The following is a 19,658-nucleotide window of genomic DNA, read 5'->3' on the forward strand; positions in this document are numbered from 1 at the left end:
CTGTTGTTCAGACAACCAAAAGAAGGACAGAACCACATTTCAAAGGAACCTGTTTATATTGCACATTTCATTCTGATTCTACACAAAAAAAGATTGCGTGGCAAACACCAGCACCTGTGAGTGTGCCTAGTCTACTTCGTCATAATACCCATCCCCCTCGTTTTTCAGTGCCAACTTTCCTTAAGTGGTCACCTCAAAAACAAAAATGCATAAAATACTTTTTAAAGAGAAATTTAAACAGCCTAAATTATTTTCTTTCAAATCATAATGTTAGCAGTTGTCTTGATTAATGACAAACTACTTACGACATATAAGAAGGTTGAACAAAAGAATAAATACACTGGAAGACACAAAAACACATGATAAAGACTCTACCTCTTCTGCCTACATACATGCGGAATGTACTTGCACTCCCAGCAACTGGAAAGCACTACACAAAGAAACCCAACATGGAGTCCTTTATCCACTTGAGATCTGCTGTTCATGGCTTTAATTACTCCACCTGCATATAGCAACTACTGTAGCTAAATTTAATAACCTCTAATAAGGTGTGAGGCCAATTTAAGCCATCCAAAAAAATGAAAAATACTAAAAAAAAATTATATATATATATATAATATTTTATATATAAAATGGCATATATATATAAATAAATTGAATAGGGACAAAACTACAGAAAATGATGTAAACAACTGATCTCTCCCCCCAGCAATGAGAAACATACGGTAGATCTACAACTGATTCCATTTAGATTACCAAAAAGACATGAACATATACAGAAAAAAATGGCACTGTAGGGTGTGATCTCTCATACTTAATTAAACTGTTCTGCTCTCTTGCCCTACATTGCTCAATTTATTGTGCTCCTGCATAAACCCTAAGTAAAACCAAATAAAAATAATCACCCTGAGCTCTGATAAGGATTCCTGCTGGAGAAAAACAAAATCTTAATAAAAAGATATTAGTGTTTTGAGTAACAGCTCCAAAGATCAAAGACACAAAAATATCAAGTTCATTATTTCGTTTAGGTCAGGGTGTGGATGATAACACTATACCATCATCCCAAACAGATAAGCTATCACCCTACTCAGTTGTAATGCTGAGCTGAACAAATATTTTCAGCAACACCTAGCTCATTTGAGGATGTTGGATTTAGCAGACAAATGTCTATATCTTGCAAAAGATCACTTCGATGACTGCTGGATAGCGCTGTAGGTGCAGAGCTAACCAGGCCGCGTGCGTAGAGGCTGGCAGCCGCATACAGAGCATACGGTGAATCGGACCACAGAAAGCAGGTTAAGCAGGATGCAGTACAACTGGAACGAGATCCCAAGCCCGCGTCCACCACCACAGTGGGGTTCCTACTAATTTTTATATTTACTCTTGATTTCAAAAGACAATACCTGCAAAACAAGGTTCCAGAGTCTAACGTCACCTAGCCATACCCGCAACCTGTTACACGAATGATAATGTCCCTGAGAAAGGCAAGACTACAAGCACGTTTAAAAGTCTGGTTAAGAAGCACCTACCATCAACCAAATGCAGGCTCGATTAAAATGAACTAAACTGAATTATACTCAACAACACTGTCAATATTCAACAGTATAGAAGGTCCAAAATTAACTTAACATTTACTAATATTACACTTCTTTATTAATGCTGAAAATTCACATCTCGGGTGAATTTTAATGTGACAGATCACAAGGCCGGGCGGCAATTAATGAAGTGTCCCGTAAATTGAAGTGAATTCAAGACTCCCGCTAGACAGCTGGGGAGCGAAGGGCAGTCAGCCATGACGATAACGCGTTAATGTGCAGTAAACACGGACCGGCGGCAGTCAGGAGTCAGCCACACGAACCACAACACAATCAGCGGCAATTAACTCCGCTTACCTAATTACCACCGCCCCCGGACCCGCGGTGGAGGCACCTTTATTCATGACGTTTATTCTAATTACAATTTAGAAACTTACAGTCTTTGTTATAGCTCCGGGGCTCACGATTTATTTATTAATGTTTATTGGTGTTTATTAGATGCTTGTGCCTGTTTGTGCCCCCGCAGCCGTCCTGGATGACAAGTCCCGCCGGGGATCACACGGCAGGCAGCTAACTGGTCCCCCTGTCAGCCGGACCTCCCTCCGCTAGTGTAACAGCAATAAGTCTGTCCTTTTAATGAACCTCGCCGCGCACTTGCTAACGGGACCCGCAATACTCGTGACCCCGCGCAACACCACGAATAAAAACAGGAAAGCTGGACATGTGTCAGCCTCCGAAGAGACTCGGCTGGAATCGGCGCACTTCCCTACCCCAGCTGTCGTTCGCACGGCCGCCGGCGAACACGGACGAAGGACTCACGGCATTCCGCCTTACCCCGTTTTACGAAACGAGAAGAAAATGGGAGAAAAAAGATAGGCCCCCAGCGATCAGGGGAGCCCTTACCGTTATCGTGTCTCCTTTGTTATTCTCCTGAGCGTCAACCCGTCAGAAGACAGCGAAAGAAGGAGACTACGCGCTGCCTCGAGGCTGCGGCTCGCGAGTGACGGGCTGAATGAGCTCGGCGCTCCGGAGCGTCGCTGCACACAGGGGGCGCGCGCGCACGCACTTAGGGCGCGTCTCGCAATGTCCGCCCTTGTCGAAAAGCGAGGAGCGCAGGGGAGGGGAGGGTCGTTGTCAAGTTGTCGAGCTGTAGTACGGAACGCAAGGTAAAGTAGTTTCAAAATCAACGGTACTAACACATAAATATGAGTAACGCCGAATAATATCAATATACATTGAAACTGTTTACACATATCAGTCGAAACAAAAGATGAAGCACATCAAAAGGATGTGAAGATCCATTCGGTGTCGAAATACTTTCAGAGCTTAGTTCTCTTGCGCCTATATCGGTGGTTATTACTGCTGTTGTTCAGTACTTATTAGTTTTATAATATGAATGCTTTCCATGATATATTCGGTTATCAAGCTATTGATCTTGAAAACAAAAGTTCGCTGGCAGGAAGCAAAACACTGACATATGGTCCGCAACACAAAGCACTAATTGGCCTTGGCTGCCACCTACTGACAGACACTGGCAACAACACCCTGACAATAGCCCTCAAGCGTCTATCTTTGTCCCCATTCTGCAGTCCAAAATCTCAGTGTACATAAGAATTTTCACACCAAACAGTGATGCCCGAAACAGATAATTCACTATGGTTGATGTAATTTTAAAAAGTGTGTGTGTGTTTGTTTGTAAGTTGTAAATCGTTAATGTCTGTTTGTGTTCAAGCTTTTTTTGTAAAGCTGCTGCCTTTACTATCGTCTGGACTTGTATTCTGCATAGTGGGACACAATTAGGGTAACAAATCACCCCTTGAAAGACATTTTTAACAAGCAATATGTTGTTATGGTGTTTTATCTTCACATTACGGTACTTGTGTGATTTGAAATCAGATAAAGGCAGTATTGGAATATGAAAGTCTTGCTTTAGGTTTAAGCTTCATTTGTAAAACTGTCAAATTGTTTAAGGAAGAGAATGTTTTTTTTTATGAATAAATAAAATATTTTGTTTAAATTCTCCAGTTTCAAACCCTGTACTGGATAAACAAATAATTGGAAGATAGATGCATCTGTATTGCAGAGTTTCTTTATATTGGAGCAACTCCTTGACCAGCACTATGTTCATGATCGATTACATTCCCGGTGTAAGCTCTTCGCACACCATGATCTCCTGTACCCTGTCAGTGTCCTTCCTTCTGCTTAACACATCCTCTTTTATCTCCAGCCTGCCTCTGTTTCCATTACTTCTATAGTCACCAGCCTTGGATTGTTTGGTATCTATTGTTCATTTTTTCAGGACATTAATAATAAAGTTAAAGATATTCCCTATGTATGAATGATGAATGCCTTTTATTTTCACTATACATGTATAGTAAGATTAAGAGCAACACCATCAGTGCAAACATGTACACACGACAAACAATACACAATAAACAAGTGATAAACAAACAATAAACAAATAGTGCAAAGTTTGTAGCACTATATACATTAGAAATAACTGAATAGAGTTTTAAATATATGAATACCAATGTGATATATAGTGCATTACATTGTAATAATGATCATGTGGAAGATTATGTTGGGACATATTGCACAGTGTACAGTATTGCACAGTTCTCGATACCATTTAGCCACTGGATATTGCACAGTTGCTACTGTTCAGTCAGTGCATGTGTACATTTAGGGTGGTTATGGCTTTTGGGAAAAAACTGTTCTTGAGTCTGTTTGTCCTTGCTGTGATGCACCTGTAGCGCCTCCCTGAGGGCAGCAGGCCAATCAGATCAGAGCCAGGGTGGGAGCTGTCCTTGATGATGCTTTTTGCTCTGCTGAGGCAGCGGGAGGTAAATATCCATCAGGGAGGGGAGAGGGCAGCCGATGATCTTCTGTGCTGCCTTTACTACTCTCTGAAGCCTCTCCCTGTCTGCTGTGGTGCAGCTGCCGTACCATACTGTGATACCGTACTGTGATACGATACTGTGATATCATACTGTGATACCATACTGTTATACAGTACGTCAGCAGGCTTTCATGGACGAGCGGTAGAAGGTCAGTAGCAGGTTGGAGTCCAGGTTGTGCTTCCTGAGGACTCTCAGGAAGTGTAACCACTGCTGAGCCTTCTTGGTAATTGCTGTGATGTTGTCTGTCCAGGAGATGTCAGTGGAGATAAGGATGCTGAGATACCGGAAGGTGTGGACCCTCTCCACATGCCTGTGTTCTTGCTTCTGTTTGAGTAAAAGACTGCCCTGGTATTCTCTCATCTTCTTGCTCTCCACCTGATCTTTTCTCTGTTCTTCCTCTCTTCTTTTCTGTGTTCTTCATCCACCACCCCTTCAATCCAAACCTCTCCATTTACAAAAGGTTATATGCAGTAAAGGCCTATGATGCACCTTCTGTGATTTTATAAGTGAATTTTATGGCAACTTACTGCCCTCAGTTCTGTTATCAGTATCATTTATAGTTTTTATTACATGACGTGAAAATGCATATGCTTTTAAAATAGAATGTTTTATTGCAACTTCATTTTCATTCTGTCATTACCGGGACAGATTTAAACACCAGATTTTAAAAAATGTGAATATCCCCAACAGTACACATGAATAATCAAACCAAAAGTGTTCATTCACTGAGACATTAAGCAAAAATGCTTCTACTGTGTTTAATTAATTACATTTCTTTTAATTAAATACTTTATAAGACTCCAGTGAGGAGTATTACTATGTGACAAATAACTTGTAATCTAAATTAAGATTTTTGAAGTAATATATTGGTGATCCTCTGCTGGTAAATGTATGAATGAAATGATCCATCCATCTTCCATCATTTACCCTAGACAAGGTCATGGGTCTATTCCATGTAGCATAGAGCACAATGCAGGGTACACTGCCAGTACGGTGCAAGTTCATTGCAGGACACAAACACACAAACTACAGTCAATTTAGACACCAGACAACACAGCTTAATTCTGGACTGTAGGAGGAAACTTGCACAAAATAGAACATTCAAACACCAAACCCCTGGGAAGTGAGGCAATCGTGCTATCCTCGATGAATTAATGTAACGTAGAATTTAATTTATAAGTAAAGCTACCACTAGAGGGAGACAGTTATCTAAATATAAAACTGGCACTCCGCGTTTTCTTTGTTATTGAATGAGTTAGTCAATCGACTCCATTTCAACGTTTTGTACTAAATCGCGATGTTGAATTTATCACAGGTTAATGCTATAGTATTCAGAGACGGACAGTATTTCAATTAAATGTATTTAAAATATATATATTTAATTACTTTTGAGTATTTTGTAATTTGTATTTTGCGAGATTTGAGATTGTATTTTATGTATTTAAAATATTTAAAATACTTAATAAAATATGTCATTTTATTTGTTTATTTATTTTCTGTGACTTTAAGAACTGTCATCCCCAGGCACACTGACACATTCTTACATCCTTTTGGATCCGGCTCCCGGCTCCCGGCTCGCTCGTTGTGAACTTCATTTCCCTAATGACCAGTAATCTAAGGGAAGAAGCTGCTTTGGTATCGCTGCACTTTGCCTTAAGGTGAAGTATGTAGTAAAATACACTAGCAGATATCACTCACTAAATGTCTTTATAGGACAGAGAAAAGAGCAATCGACAAAGAGCAGTGCTGAGCTCCAGAACTTGTGAATTAACTTACTAGCCTGCTAGTGACATTATAGTTAATTTCAACAGGCATGCTCAGTGGCATCTTGTGATTTGTCATACATGGAAGGCTTCATTAACAATGAGTTAGGCTAGCTGCACACACATGACGCATCGTTACAAAATTATAACTTGTGTTCTTGTCCTTAAGTCTTTCTGATTGCTGTATTACTGCTTTCTCAAGACTTATGTTTAAGACCAAGCCAAGACCGCAACAAAAAGGTTTACTGACCAAGAATATATTGAGACATTTCTGTAGGTCAGAGGGGTCACAGTATGTGATAGCTGCAGTCAGATGTTGTGACCCCATAAAAATCCAGAAAAAACAGGGACTCAGTCAAAAAGACTTCAGGTGACTTATCATAAATAGACATTATAATTCTGTAAAAAAAAAAAATCATAACTGAGGTGTACAGGTCAGCTCTGGCAAAAGGGTGACTTTTTCTGACATCTAATGTAAGATCTTGTGACCCCAGAAAAAGCAACAATACATCATTGAAGTCGTGTTGTCTTTTCGCCTTGTTCACACACTTCTAATGTCTGCACATTATATCGAGCATTTCTAGCTGTCAAAGTGAATACACGCCCCACAATACACGGTATCGTACTTCACTAAATTGTCCAAATAAGTATCAAAGTAAAATAAGAAAAATGAAAAGAATAGCTATTATGTTATTTGAAAACATTTTTTAATCTAAACTTCCATTTACATAGGCCTACATGAATATGTCCTTCGTCGATAGTTCTATTTAGCTTGCAGGCATTCACTTTGAAATAAATTAACCAAAAATAAAAACGAGCAATCGTGAAAAAGAGTCGCAGCATCGGCTATGGTTTTTGCAGCTCAGAAATGCCCACTCTTTCAGCCACCTATATAATTTGCAAATGTTCATTTTAAAAGAACATGCAGAAGAGGTATTTGCGATCATAGCTCCCGAGACAACGCTAAGAAACACAAATACAGTAAAATCCCGTTATAGCGGACTCGCTTATAATGGAATATCGTCTATAACGGACAAGGTCCGCTGGTCGGTGTTCCGGGCAATTCAGTTTCCCTATGTTTCCCCTGTCGCGCGCTGATTTGTACACGGTTTCGCTGTTGTTTTCATGTGTTTTTACAAAGCTCTTCAGGTAAACAAGCCATATATTTTAAAATATCACATGCCTTTTCGATGTTTCGATGTTTTTACTGATAATAAATGAAAATATTTAATTCGCTGGATAGAGATATTTCTTTATGAAAACGGTATAGTATTGCTTATAAGACTATATTATGCGTATTACTGTACTCATACTGTAATAATGTACCTGAGTGATTTTCAGACATCTCACATACATCTTTGCCTAAATATTAGAAGAAACATTATTTCCTGACATCCAGGATATTTGGTTCCCCCCTGTTAAAACAGGTATACAGCAACTCTGGGCCTTGGTACTAATAACAATTCTGTATTCACATGTAATAATGTACCTGATTGATTTTCAGACATTTCACATACCTCTTTGCTTTAATATTAGGGGAAACATTATTTCCTGATAGACAGGAGAAACATAGGGAAACTGAATTGCCCGGAACACCTGTTTTAGCTGTAGTTTTGTTCGGCTTTAACGGACATGCAGCTCCGCCTACAAGGCGCGTGGTGTGCCGGTGATATCCAGCGCAGATACGTAGTCGGGATTATTAATAGTCACGCATCTGGTCAGGTGAAGTTGGATTACTACATGTACAGTATAATAATCTATACCACAAGTATGTCTGCTGGGGCGTGGCATGAGTAAATGGTGCCCTGTAGTTGTGTTCTGGGCATACAGCAACTCTGGATATAACGGACTTTGGATATAACGGACTGTTTTGCCAGGTCCCTTGTGTCATGACCTGCTCCTACGATCCTCGTGTGTGCCACGCCCCCTCATTACCTACGCGTGCTACCCCGATTGTGATCACCTGTCGCCTGTTATTTTCTGCTTGTCTTGTGTATTTAGTCCGTTTCCCCAGGTCCGTCATTGACGTAGTTTGTGTGTGCTATTTTCCTATTTCATTACTATTTTACTTTATTTATATTACAATTTTTTATTAAATACAAAATGATGATGTGAGAAAATGTATTATTTTGCTATATTAGATGAGCAAGTATTTGTAATTTGAAACAAGATACTTTTGGATGTATTTGTGCCCATCTCTAGTAGTATTTATGCGTACGAAAATTACGAATGCGTTAAGGTGCTCACAATATTAAAAAACATACACCTTTCAAGGAAAAAGGTGATAAAAACGAACGGTAAGCGCATTAAATGAAAAGCTGCCATTCCCACTTTTAAGACCCCGAGTCATGTCAGGACACCGGCAGATACCTCTCCGGAATGGGAGACCAGCGCCAGTCAGATCATTAGGTGGCGCCAGTGAACAAGCCCTTTGAACACTTGATTGTGTGTGTGTGTCTATACCAGCCGAGACTGGTACTTAGGTACCTCTACCACAGACAAAGATAAACATCCAATGAGACTGACATTGGGAACATGAGGGGGCTACAGAATTTGGGGAAATCCTATTGCTAAGGCTGAAATTGGTAAATGACATCAGCTGCATCATTAAGCCTGATTTTTTTTTTCTTTTGGTATGAAGCAACTGGAGCATCATGAAAATGTTGTCAGGTGACTGTTGCAGCTCTGCCTTCCAGTGGAGTACAACCTTCTGTAAGCAAAGTTTCCAGCACTTTCCTCACAATTTGGGGCCAGGGGGACCTTAAAGGGTGGACAGTCTGTTAATTTCCCTATACTCTCCTGGAGCAGATTTACCTCAATGCCATCAGACGTGAAAACAGCTGTTTGTGAACAGCTTTGACATTTGATGTCAATGGTGCATGATTCCTTCAAGACAAGGTGCGTCCAGGAAAAAGTGTACATCTAATATTCCATCACAGAGCTCAAACACTATGGTCTGCTCTCCAGACATTTGCTGACACTGTAAGATCCTATAATCACATTGTTTAATTATTCTGTCTGGGGAAAAAAAGACAAATTTCTTGCCTGGGATGAAATTGATTCATTGCAGAGCACTGTCACAGTGCTAGGGGGTGCACGGATTTAATTTTCACTTCTATCCAGTGTTACTATTATAATGCCCATCAAAGTGCCTGAAAGAAACAGCTCCAGAGCACATTTAAAAATAAGTACCATGTCAATCTGAATTACTTAGTGATGTTCATTTTTAAAAATGCAGATGCACTTCTTACAAAAAATGTGTAGAGGCCAATGTGTACGGCCCAGTCAGTGGCTCTGCAAACCTCCAGGTTTGCTGGAGTTCTGTGTGTGCCAAGATTGCAGGTTCTCCTAATGTTTATGTGACTTTTTTTCAAGGTACTTTGTTGTCATCAGCAGCTGTGTGCACATACATAGCGAGATGAGACAACGTTCCTCCCTGGACTGCAGTGCAACATACAACATAGAACAAGATACAATACAATGTGCAAAGGACAAAAAACAGCACAAAACAGTGCAACAATATACAATATAGAGCATTCTGTCCACAAAATTGAAATATAACCAGCATAATGAAAAGTATGTTGGGCCCCAATGGAAATTTTAGCAGCTTTTGTTGAGTATTATAGGTAAAGTGCAAGTGCCATTGAGATTTCTGGCGGGTTCTTTGACTTACTACTGTAGTACACATCTGGATTACTTGAACTAGTCTCTCTGAATAGGTGTTACAACTGGGTTCCTCAATTCTAGCCCTGGGGGGGGGGCAGTTTGCAACACAGTTTTTAGATTTCCCTACTCAAATACACATGCTAAACCTGGTAATTAGGTGATTATGGTGTGTTTGCACAGGGAAATCTGCAAACTGTGTTACAGACTGGCCCTCCAGAAACCCTGCCTTAGAATGTGAATGAGCAATATGATGGACAATATGAATCCAGTATGATGGACTGTCATCCATCATATTGCTCATTCACATTCTAAGGCAGGGTTGCTAGGAGAGCACAAACATCACAACTTCACAATGTTCACATGCCTCAAATTATCTAGACAAGCATGAAATTTGGAAGCTTGTTTCCATAACAAACATTAATATACCACCACCCCCCCTCCCCCACTCTTTTACCCTGTGTACCATAATTATAGTCATGAAAGCATTTATCGCCCTGAATAACAGATGTTTATATGCCTGAATGCTTCCTGTTTTTGAGTGCTGAACATGTGAGTCACTCAAATACATTCAGTAACTGCTCTCTGGAATCACTACTATTACCTCCAGTTAAACACCCGACCAACTCCTTATAAGGAAAAAGCAGATGGAATTTTGTTTATTTCACTGTGAAGGATAATAAGTGTTTTCAGTTTATTCCAATAAGCCCTCATTTCTCAGCAAAGGAAAAAGTCATATTTCTGAGAAAAATAAGCAAAGCATGCACACCTGGTTGTTGTCAGTCTGTGATGGTCATGGAGTGACCGCACAGGGAAGGCTTTCATGGAGACTGTTTTACACATAAATGCGCGCACACACATACACGTGTACATGGACTTTTGCATTTGCATCTAACATTATTGAGTAAACATTGGACTGGTGTTTTAATAAATGTAATGTACATGTCATGAAAAGAAAACACAAGATTATTTTGTTATGCTGTGGACATTTATTGTGCTTAGGTAGGGACGTGAACTTGAGCGCAAAAGAGATGTTTGTGCATAAAATGATTACCGTTTGTGCAGTGAGTGTTGTTCTGGTCTTCGGTCTGGCAGCGTCTGCCCGGCAGCAAAAGGCTGCCATCAGGAAGCGAAGAATTATTATTTGGTTCCGGACCTAATTGGCCTAGTCCATGCTGGTTATGGCCAGGGGGGTGACAGAGGTGGCCTTGATCAAACCACCTCTGTATTGTGTCTTTTCCTGTGCTACTAGGATGGGCTGTTTTTGTACTTATTTATTAAATCTGCTTATTTGCATATGTAAGAGCGTGTGCTTTTGTCTTAGTCTCTCTTGTTGTGTAGGGGTTAATTGATTTTTATGTGTTCACCATGGTTTGTAAATGGTGCTGACCACCTGCTATATGTTTGCTTGTCTAGTCTTATGTCAGAGTCTTGATTGTTATGTTGCGTGTGAGCACAGAGGCTCTGCAAGTGTTGTGACTTGTCCTCTGCATTTTAGAGGCTAGCAGATTGAGAATTTTGTGGTATTTTGTAAGTTTTCCTGATTTTCGAATTTCCTAAATTTTGGATTTTTTTTTCTTCTTTGTAATTCCATGGATTAATTTGAATTTGGTGTATGGACATTTATTGCTTGTTTTTTTTTTTCTTCCAAGCCTGAAATTAAATTATTTTGTCCATTCTCATACTGATTTTTCTGGCCAAATCCCCTTCCATTAAACAGCGTCCGCTCAGCTACCACCACACAGTCTAATTGATTTTCTTCTGACGCAGGCAAATACTTTAGAGCGAAGCAATTGCTATTAGACAGTAAGACTTATCAGGTTAGAGTGTTTTGCTAAATGCTCAGTCTTGCTGTTGAGAATGCTATGATAGTTGTAGGACGTAGTATGCACAGGTGCTGCCTGATGCTTTAGGCCCTGTGAAAGCATATCAAATTGGGCCCCCAACCAGCACCAACCCAATTATGTTTCCACATTTTTAGGGCACCTGTAACTCAGAGTCTTATGTTCTCCCCTTTTACAGCGTTCCTCTCCGTGTGCTGTCATCAGCTGAACTCACTCGAATGGTTTCAATGCGAGGATACAGACCCACATTTCTTCTGAACCTGGATTAGGCCCTATTACATCTTATGATTCAATTGACATAGACATGCTTGAATAGAAGCTGGGGGTGGGCAACTTTACACATGGAAGACCCTCTGTTCGCCTGTCACAGGTGCAGGGAGCTTCTTTGTTGTGTCATTGTGGTGGCAGATGGCTGTAGGCTTGTACAAAGGCACAAGATGATGGGGATGAATGGAATAAAAGGGTCTATTGAAGAAGAAGAAAAATAAAAGGCAAAATGGAGAGGAGCCCTATGTCGATAGAAAATCAGTGATTGAGTTATCCTAGCCTAGCCCAGCTATGCTAACAATACTCACTCTCTTATCTACCATCAAAGTAACCGTAATGGTACTGACACTGATGAGGGTTAGTCAGGCCTCATTAACGGATTGCCTACAGACCAGGGGCTGATGATCTCTCACCATGGCAACCCTCAAGTTCAGCTAAAGCCCATACTGCTCTTTTTTTTTGCATGATTTACTTCCAATTTATTGAACAGGGAGCTTGTCAACATACAAATAAGAAAAATACCATAAGAGGCGGCATGAAGACCAAAAATAAGTTTTTAATGAACGTAGAAATTGTGTGTTGAAACCTACGGGTAAGGCAGATTTACTTAACGCTGTTGGTCTTTTACTGGTTAACCCACCTTCCTGCCGGTTACTCTGTCACTTCCTGTTGTTTCAAATCAGGCAGTGATCATGGGTATTAAAATCTCATTTTCCCTATGATCAGTTTTTAGGAGTTTGTATTTAAGGGCACCAGCATCTGTATCGTATGTCTGGAAGGTTCTGCTCAATGCTGCAAGACACCAGAACCAAATAGTAGCCAGAAAACCACCCAGTCATCTGAGATATGAGTTTTTGGATGAGTGACTGCAGTCCCAGGTAAGGATTAATATCAAAGACTCAACTCACAAATCTGCACAATTTTCTTGGTCCATAATTAAATTTAGTCACACAGTAAGGCTCCAGTTATGGTGCCATCAACCCTAGCAGTGAATCGGTAACAGCCTTCATCCACCCATCCATCCATTCATGTTTCCATCCATCTAGTCCTAAACCTGGTCACAGGTCAATAACATAACGGGGCTTGGAAATCCGAGCTTACATCTACTGCAAAGCACAGCCTACCCACTACTGTGTTTCAGGCAGGCTTTTAAGGCCAGATAAAAGCATCTGCAAAGATGGATGCCCAGGAAACAGAAAGCGTAGATAATCCATCCGATTATGCTCACGGGAAAGACAATGGGTGCCGGTTTTCATCTGCTTATATCGTAAGTTGATGGGGGTTCGTTATGGGGGGTTTTACTCATGTCTGCGTCCAATTGGAAGAGTCATGCTTTGAAGCCCGACTGGATAAAGATTTATACGTGGGAAAGGCTACACAGGGGCTCCTTAGGTCCTTAGGAGAGGGCTGAGACCAGGACTGTGCAAAATGAGAGAGGCTGCTATTTTCCCTCCTTTTTCTGCTCACATTTCTTAACTCTGAAGCTTAAGTTGATGCCGAGTCCATCCGAGGCACTGTTCTCAAGTCGGGAGGCTCTGGACGACTTACAAAGGTTCTATCATGGCGAAGAGACTAATGAGCTGGAAGGCGAAGCTTTTGATTTACCAGTCAATCTATGTTCCTACCCTCATCTGTGGTCATGAGCTCTGGGTAGTGACCGAAAGGATGAGATCGCAGGCAAGTGGCAAAAATGAGTTTCCTCCGTAGGGTGTCTGGGCTCAGCCTTAGAGATGGGGTGAGGAGCTCGGACATTCGGGAGGGGCTCAAAGGAGAGCCACTGCTCCCCTGCATTGAAAGGACCCGGCTAAGGTGGTTTGGGCATCTATCTAGGATGCCTCATAGATAGCGGTGTCTTGGGCATATTCAACCGGGAGGAGGCCCCGGGGCAGACCCAGGACATGCTCCAGAAATTATATTTCTCGGCTGGCCTGGGAACGCCTTGGTATTCCCCCGGAGGAGCTGGAGGAGGTGACTGGCGAGAGGGAGGCCTGGGCATCCCTGCTTAGACTGCTGCCCCCGTGACCCGACCCCAGATAAGTGGCAGAGAATGGATGGATGGATGGATGGATGGAAACAAAGTGGAGACTGGCTTGACAGCATCAGGATGAATCTGTATTGATTTATCCATCCATCTATGCATCCATACATCCATCCATCCTGGTCAGGATCACAGGGAAGTCTGGAGCAGGGGAGCAAGGCTGGGATATACCTGGGACAGGATGCCAGTCCATTGCACGTCAGTTACTCAACCATACAGATATCAGTTGGAGCAGATGAACAGAGCAGGCATGCTTACAAATTAAGATCAGTTTTATTCAAACCCCATGGAACATTCAAAGACCAACAAATCAACAGTGGTAGAAGCTTTCAAACCTCACAAAGCCTACTTTCACTCAAACCCAGCTGTGATATGAGCAGTTTCACAGGATGATACCTGAAGAGAGAACACAATTACTGTGAAAGCAATGTCTCTGACAGTGAACATGCATTTCATGTTGGAATTAAAAGCTATAGTGTGGTATTAAGCAAAATGAATGTAAACCAATCTCAAAGGGCAGCCAAGGTTAATGAGTGAAACTCCAGTGCTTCCCGCTTCAGTTGAGTAAGAAATGCAAACATAAAACTGAAGAAGGAGAGACAAATTTATTTTGATAGTAATATCATATATGAACTGCCTAACTGGGTTACCTATGGCTTTAGACTGTGGTTTTGTGGTCTCAGGTTATATGTACTTGCTTTACCCATGACAATAACTATGATTAATGTACCAGCAACTGCAAACTTTTCAATGAATAAGTTCAGATGGCCTGAAACAGGACGTAGCAATTGAAAGTTTATTTTGATTATGTTGAGCTGTTGTACAGAGAGAACATTAAGTGCAGGTCTTGGCCTCTTGAGAAGGAATTATGGAGCTTTTTTATTCTTTCACCAGCAGGTTTCTGTTAAAGAATGTATTTTGCTTGTGTTTTGTGTTTGTGTGTGTGTGTGTGTGTGTGTGTGTGTTAGGGGAAGGTTTCTGACTTGTCGAGGTGTGTCTGTGGAGCCTAAGGAACTGAACATTCTGGAATGTGAACACCAAATGTACCTCATGAACCAAGCAGCAAGGAGAGTGAGGGTGGGGTAACTGTCATGAGTTGGGGGGGGGGGGGGGGACTTGTGGAGCAGAGGGTGTGACTGTGAATTGGGTTAAAGTTCTCAATGGACAAAGCAGAAGAGTTTCAAGATTCTGGTAAGTAGCCAAATGAAAACAACTCATGACTGAGAGAAAAAGGATACCACAGTCATAAATAAATGCATCTTACCAAGCCTCCGTGGAGACTGTAGTCCATACTGGATGCTGGTTAACACTCTGTTCCTACTGCTGTTCTAGAAGTTCTGATTCTGGTCACATTACAGAGGTCTAAGCTTCTTCTCCAGAGAGGAAATCTGTCAGGAGTACAAATCATCCTTTTCCAGCCACCAAGGACGACTAACAGAGGCACATAAAATGACATAGTGACAAAGAATACAGGGACGGCAGCACACTGAGTTCGGAGGCGTCATTTAAAAACCCAGGAAAAAGGCTCCCAGAAAACTTTTTACTAAAACTTTTTTGTGTTCATTATCTCCTTTTTGTTCTTTTTTCGAAGACTAAGCCCTTTCCTCAAATCTTCATTATGACATTATGAATTAATGTTATCTCGTTACGGTCTGCTAAATGGTTGTCACGATTGTGAGTTTTATAAGATGGCAATTTCTTTAATCCCTCAGAAAGCCTTGAAACACTGCATCAATGATGACTCGGAAGGGGTGAAGACCAGTAAACACCTCTTCAAATGTGTGACACCCTGATACTTAAGACTCTACACACTTCACCAAGCATGATAACACACTCAGTTCCACCCACAGTCCTGTAGGTGGTGGTAGTAGACATCACTGTAGAGCAGTGAAACACCAGTGAGTGGGCAGTGCCTGGCTACAAACAGGCCACATGTCAGGGTAAGGCTTTTATTTCTATTGTTTCTGCTATAGAACAAACATTGTATGAATTTCTATACCACTAGGTAAGATCTGCAAATGCCACCTTAAACGTTACGGCTCAAACCATGCACCTCAGAGCCTCGTCGTATCGGCTCTGTAAACTGTGTTTTTCCTGCCTCTGCTTCTTACAACCATTGAACAATTTTGCACAGATGGGTGACCAAGACACAAATTGAAGCATACTGAAGCGCACAGATGATTTCTTGGATCATCTTGGCCCAGTGTGAAGTGTGGGAAGGTGAATGAAAGAGATTATTCCACTTTCTTCTTATCATTATAACTTTATAAACTGCCACATGGCTTCTCGCCAATTGTCCCACATCCTTTGTGCCATAGACATCTCGGGGGAGTCAGACATCATTCGTCATATTTACCTGCAGCTGTAATTTTCTTCTTCGGTGTGGGTTGAACAGTGGTGCCGGAGATCAGAGCAGGATGGAGCAGGTGAAACACTCTTCCTAAGGGTTCCCAGACTTACATGTCCTTACCAGGTGTGCCGCTATATTCTGTTTGGAGCAACAGAAAGACATAAAGGTACGTTTGCTTTCATGGAGGTTTGGAGGAACCAGCTTTTTCAGAAATCAGCATAATTTGTTCCACCAAACCTTCCTTCACAGTGGTATTTATGCTGCAGTGTTCATTTACATTTTATTTATTTATTTAGTATATGCTTGTATCTAAACAATATGCTTTGTTTTTCTTTAGAAAGATGAACCAGACTGTCGACAGATCAATTGGGGTTTAAGAGCCTTGTTCAAGGGCCCTGCTGTGAAGTCACTCTAATGACACTGGGATTTGAACCAGCACCCTCCTGATCACAGGCATGATGTCCTAACTTTCTGAGCCACACACCACCCAAACTTAACAGAAGTTCTGATACTAGCCACAACCTGTATTCCCAAAGTGACTCTTCTTTTTCTGTCCCGGTCTCACATTCCAGTTTTAAATTTTTCTATGCGTTCTTTTTGCGACACGTCACCCCTGTCCCTGGCAAACCCCCCTTTTCCCTCTTCTCCAGGTCCCAGCGTCGTGTTCACCCTCCAGATCCAAGATGTTCCCCAAGTCCCATTAACACCCTGGAACAGCCCGATATGTAATACAGGGAGAAAAGCATCGCCATTCACAGCTGTACTCTGTTCCCCGGAGCTCTTGCTGATTAATTATCATTTATTTAGATAGAAAATCACATTACTTAGGTTTTGCAGGTGTAAATAATTTGCTGCCCGGGCGTCTTTCCAGACAGAAGCACATCTTTTGAATGTGAAAAAGCAAAAAGGCATTAATTAGTCTGCTGAGAATCGGGACACGATGCAGCTTCATAAATTCGATGGCACTGGTTGGGGGGGTGGCCCCAGGCTAAGGCTTAGCAGTGGTGAGCTTTCCTTCCATAGTAATGACATCATTAGAACCCTACAGGCTTCTGAGACCCAAGCCTGCCTGATGCTATCCACCGGGAGCTTTGGAAAGTGGGTCCCAGTTCATGCTTAGCCGTAACGGAACCCGGCACCAACCCACCGATCAACCAGCCTCCCCACAGCCAATCAGACCCCCTCAACCATCTCACTGCCATGATCTGACTCGGCCAGAACCTCAGATGTATGGCCCTTAAATCAAACAGCTATCCAGATGAGCATGAATGACACTGGAAAATGTGAAATCGGTCCAATCATGTGGCATAAGTAGCAATATTCAGATTGGTGTCTGCAGCTTGTAATAAGGAAATTTTGTGTGCTGTAGCATAAGGGAGGAAAATATGAAAGTTGCACAGCTCCCATAAACTAGCAGATAAATTACCGTAGCAAAATTTTGTATGTAGAAAAAAACTTCATATACAATATACTATTTTAATTTTATGGCAGTCTACACACAACCTACCGCTAAGATGACTCCTGCAGATTGGAAAGACATCTTTAATATAAGTTCAGAAAAGGGAGGGAGTCAGCCAATATGATTACATGCTCCACACAGGTAAAACAATTGGCCGATCATACAGCCAGACATATCTAAGTGTGCAGGTGGGAGAAAACTAATTCTTGTCTATTTTGTGGAGACTGGTGGGAAACCTGATGCCTGCAGGTGAAGCAGCATCCCAGTTATGTGGTCATGACTTGCGTGGTCGTGATTTGTAAGATTGCCGTCCACTTGAGGACATTTTTGTTATTTTAAGCACCTGAGGCTTCTCTCATGGCTTATTATGCTCAACTGGTGATAATAATCTTAACATACTATGTGGAAAAGAGTGTGTCTGCGATAAAATCCTTACCGCTTTCTTCCTGAATGCTGGGAGAAGGGCCAAGTGTAAGATTTAAATGGCCTATTAAAATGGAGATGAATGTGTTTATATACAAAGTGATCTGCGTTTTTATGTATGTTTTTGCATCATTTTGTCTGCAGGGACAGACTTCTGAACATTTCACACTGAAACTCGGAATGTTCTGAGCTGTTCCATGCTGCGTTTCATTAACAGGCCCCCAGGGATACGGAGGATTGCTTTCGCATCGCTGTGGTTAAGATTAATTAATTTTGTAAACTAGAGCTGGCTGACCCATCGATCAGTCAATTACGGCGCATCTCTAATTGGATGGTGAGATGATTAATGGATAATGTTCATCACTTCATCATTAGCAGTCTTCCAGTCGATTGTGAATCGCAATCAGCAAAACATACTGTCTGATGGGGGACCTTGCCCCTGCTAGTCGGCAAAATATACCAAGGGGACACCCCTGCCAGACAATGGGACCCCCGTAAATATAACTAGCTCCTGATGGCCACCCCAATTAAAATTTTCTGCAGCCACCACTGGTAGATGCACGTGTCACTCTGGGAATGATCTGCAATGGCTGCATGTTCCAGTTCCTCAGAAGCTCAGCATAGACTCCTTCTCTTCAGATCTTTCCCTGTCTTTCTCAGTGGTTAAAAACCTGGGGTCATAAGGTACCGGCTGGATACGTCTCAGCTAAATTCTTCACCTGAAACGCTTGAGTAAAATAACCAACTGTAAAAATAGATGAAAACCACAAGATGTTTAAGTGCCAGTCTGGCTCTGGCTAAAATCTTGTAATTCATACTGCATACCCTACAAAGTGTAAACACATGACCACATACGAAGTTTCAGTCTCTCTGTATTATGCTTTTTTCTGTTCTGCTGTCAAACTACAACAATTCATGAATACCTTGAAGCTTCTTGACAATAAAAAAATGCATTTTAATATTTCAAACAAATTGGGTATGGGAAGAGACTTCAGCAGCAGAGGAGGACAAATCTGAGTCTGCAAGCACTAGGATGTTAGTTACAAAGATACTACAGTATGGCTACAGTCAGCAAGAGTGCCGCGTGAGCTGGAGGGATGCAGAGTGCACTGTGCTGAAGATATTGGGTCTTGAACCAATGAACTGGTGCTAAAGAATCCTTCGCTAAGTGCAGATCGATTTGTGTTCGGGGCCATTAGGGTGAATTCAGGATCACCAGGGGGTGTGAGGTGTGACCACTGTGAGCCAAAGTCACTTTAATATATAGTTTGGTCATCCTTTTATTAAATGTGCATCTTCAGCCCGGATTTCGTTTTCACCTTGTAGAGACCTCACCTAAAGCTCTTTCCTGTTTGCTTTGCATTTGTTTTCTGGGAAGATGTATGAAAGTGGTTTGAAACTGTTGTGTGGCACAGA

The 19,658-nt window shown here is 41.6% G+C and overlaps 1 protein-coding gene and 1 long non-coding RNA gene across 2 annotated transcripts in view; one reads left to right on the top strand and one right to left on the bottom strand.

The window, feature by feature from the left end:
• Positions 1 to 2,586, bottom strand: part of LOC111849468 (alpha-1,6-mannosylglycoprotein 6-beta-N-acetylglucosaminyltransferase A-like) — a 53,077-nt gene extending 50,491 nt beyond the window's left edge. The window contains exon 1 of the mRNA XM_023822342.2: positions 2,439 to 2,586. The gene's annotated coding sequence lies outside the window, so the exon portion shown is untranslated. The remainder of the gene's footprint in view (positions 1 to 2,438) is intronic.
• Positions 2,587 to 9,047: 6,461 nt separating this feature from the next.
• On the top strand, positions 9,048 to 16,423 carry LOC111849469 (uncharacterized). The gene is made up of 3 exons (XR_002839535.2): positions 9,048 to 9,096; positions 16,145 to 16,230; positions 16,406 to 16,423. It is a non-coding gene; the product is annotated as an uncharacterized lncRNA (long non-coding RNA).
• The last annotated feature ends 3,235 nt before the right edge of the window (positions 16,424 to 19,658 follow it).

This window comes from Paramormyrops kingsleyae, chromosome 1 (genome assembly GCF_048594095.1).
Source record: "Paramormyrops kingsleyae isolate MSU_618 chromosome 1, PKINGS_0.4, whole genome shotgun sequence".
Lineage (NCBI taxonomy): Eukaryota > Metazoa > Chordata > Actinopteri > Osteoglossiformes > Mormyridae > Paramormyrops > Paramormyrops kingsleyae.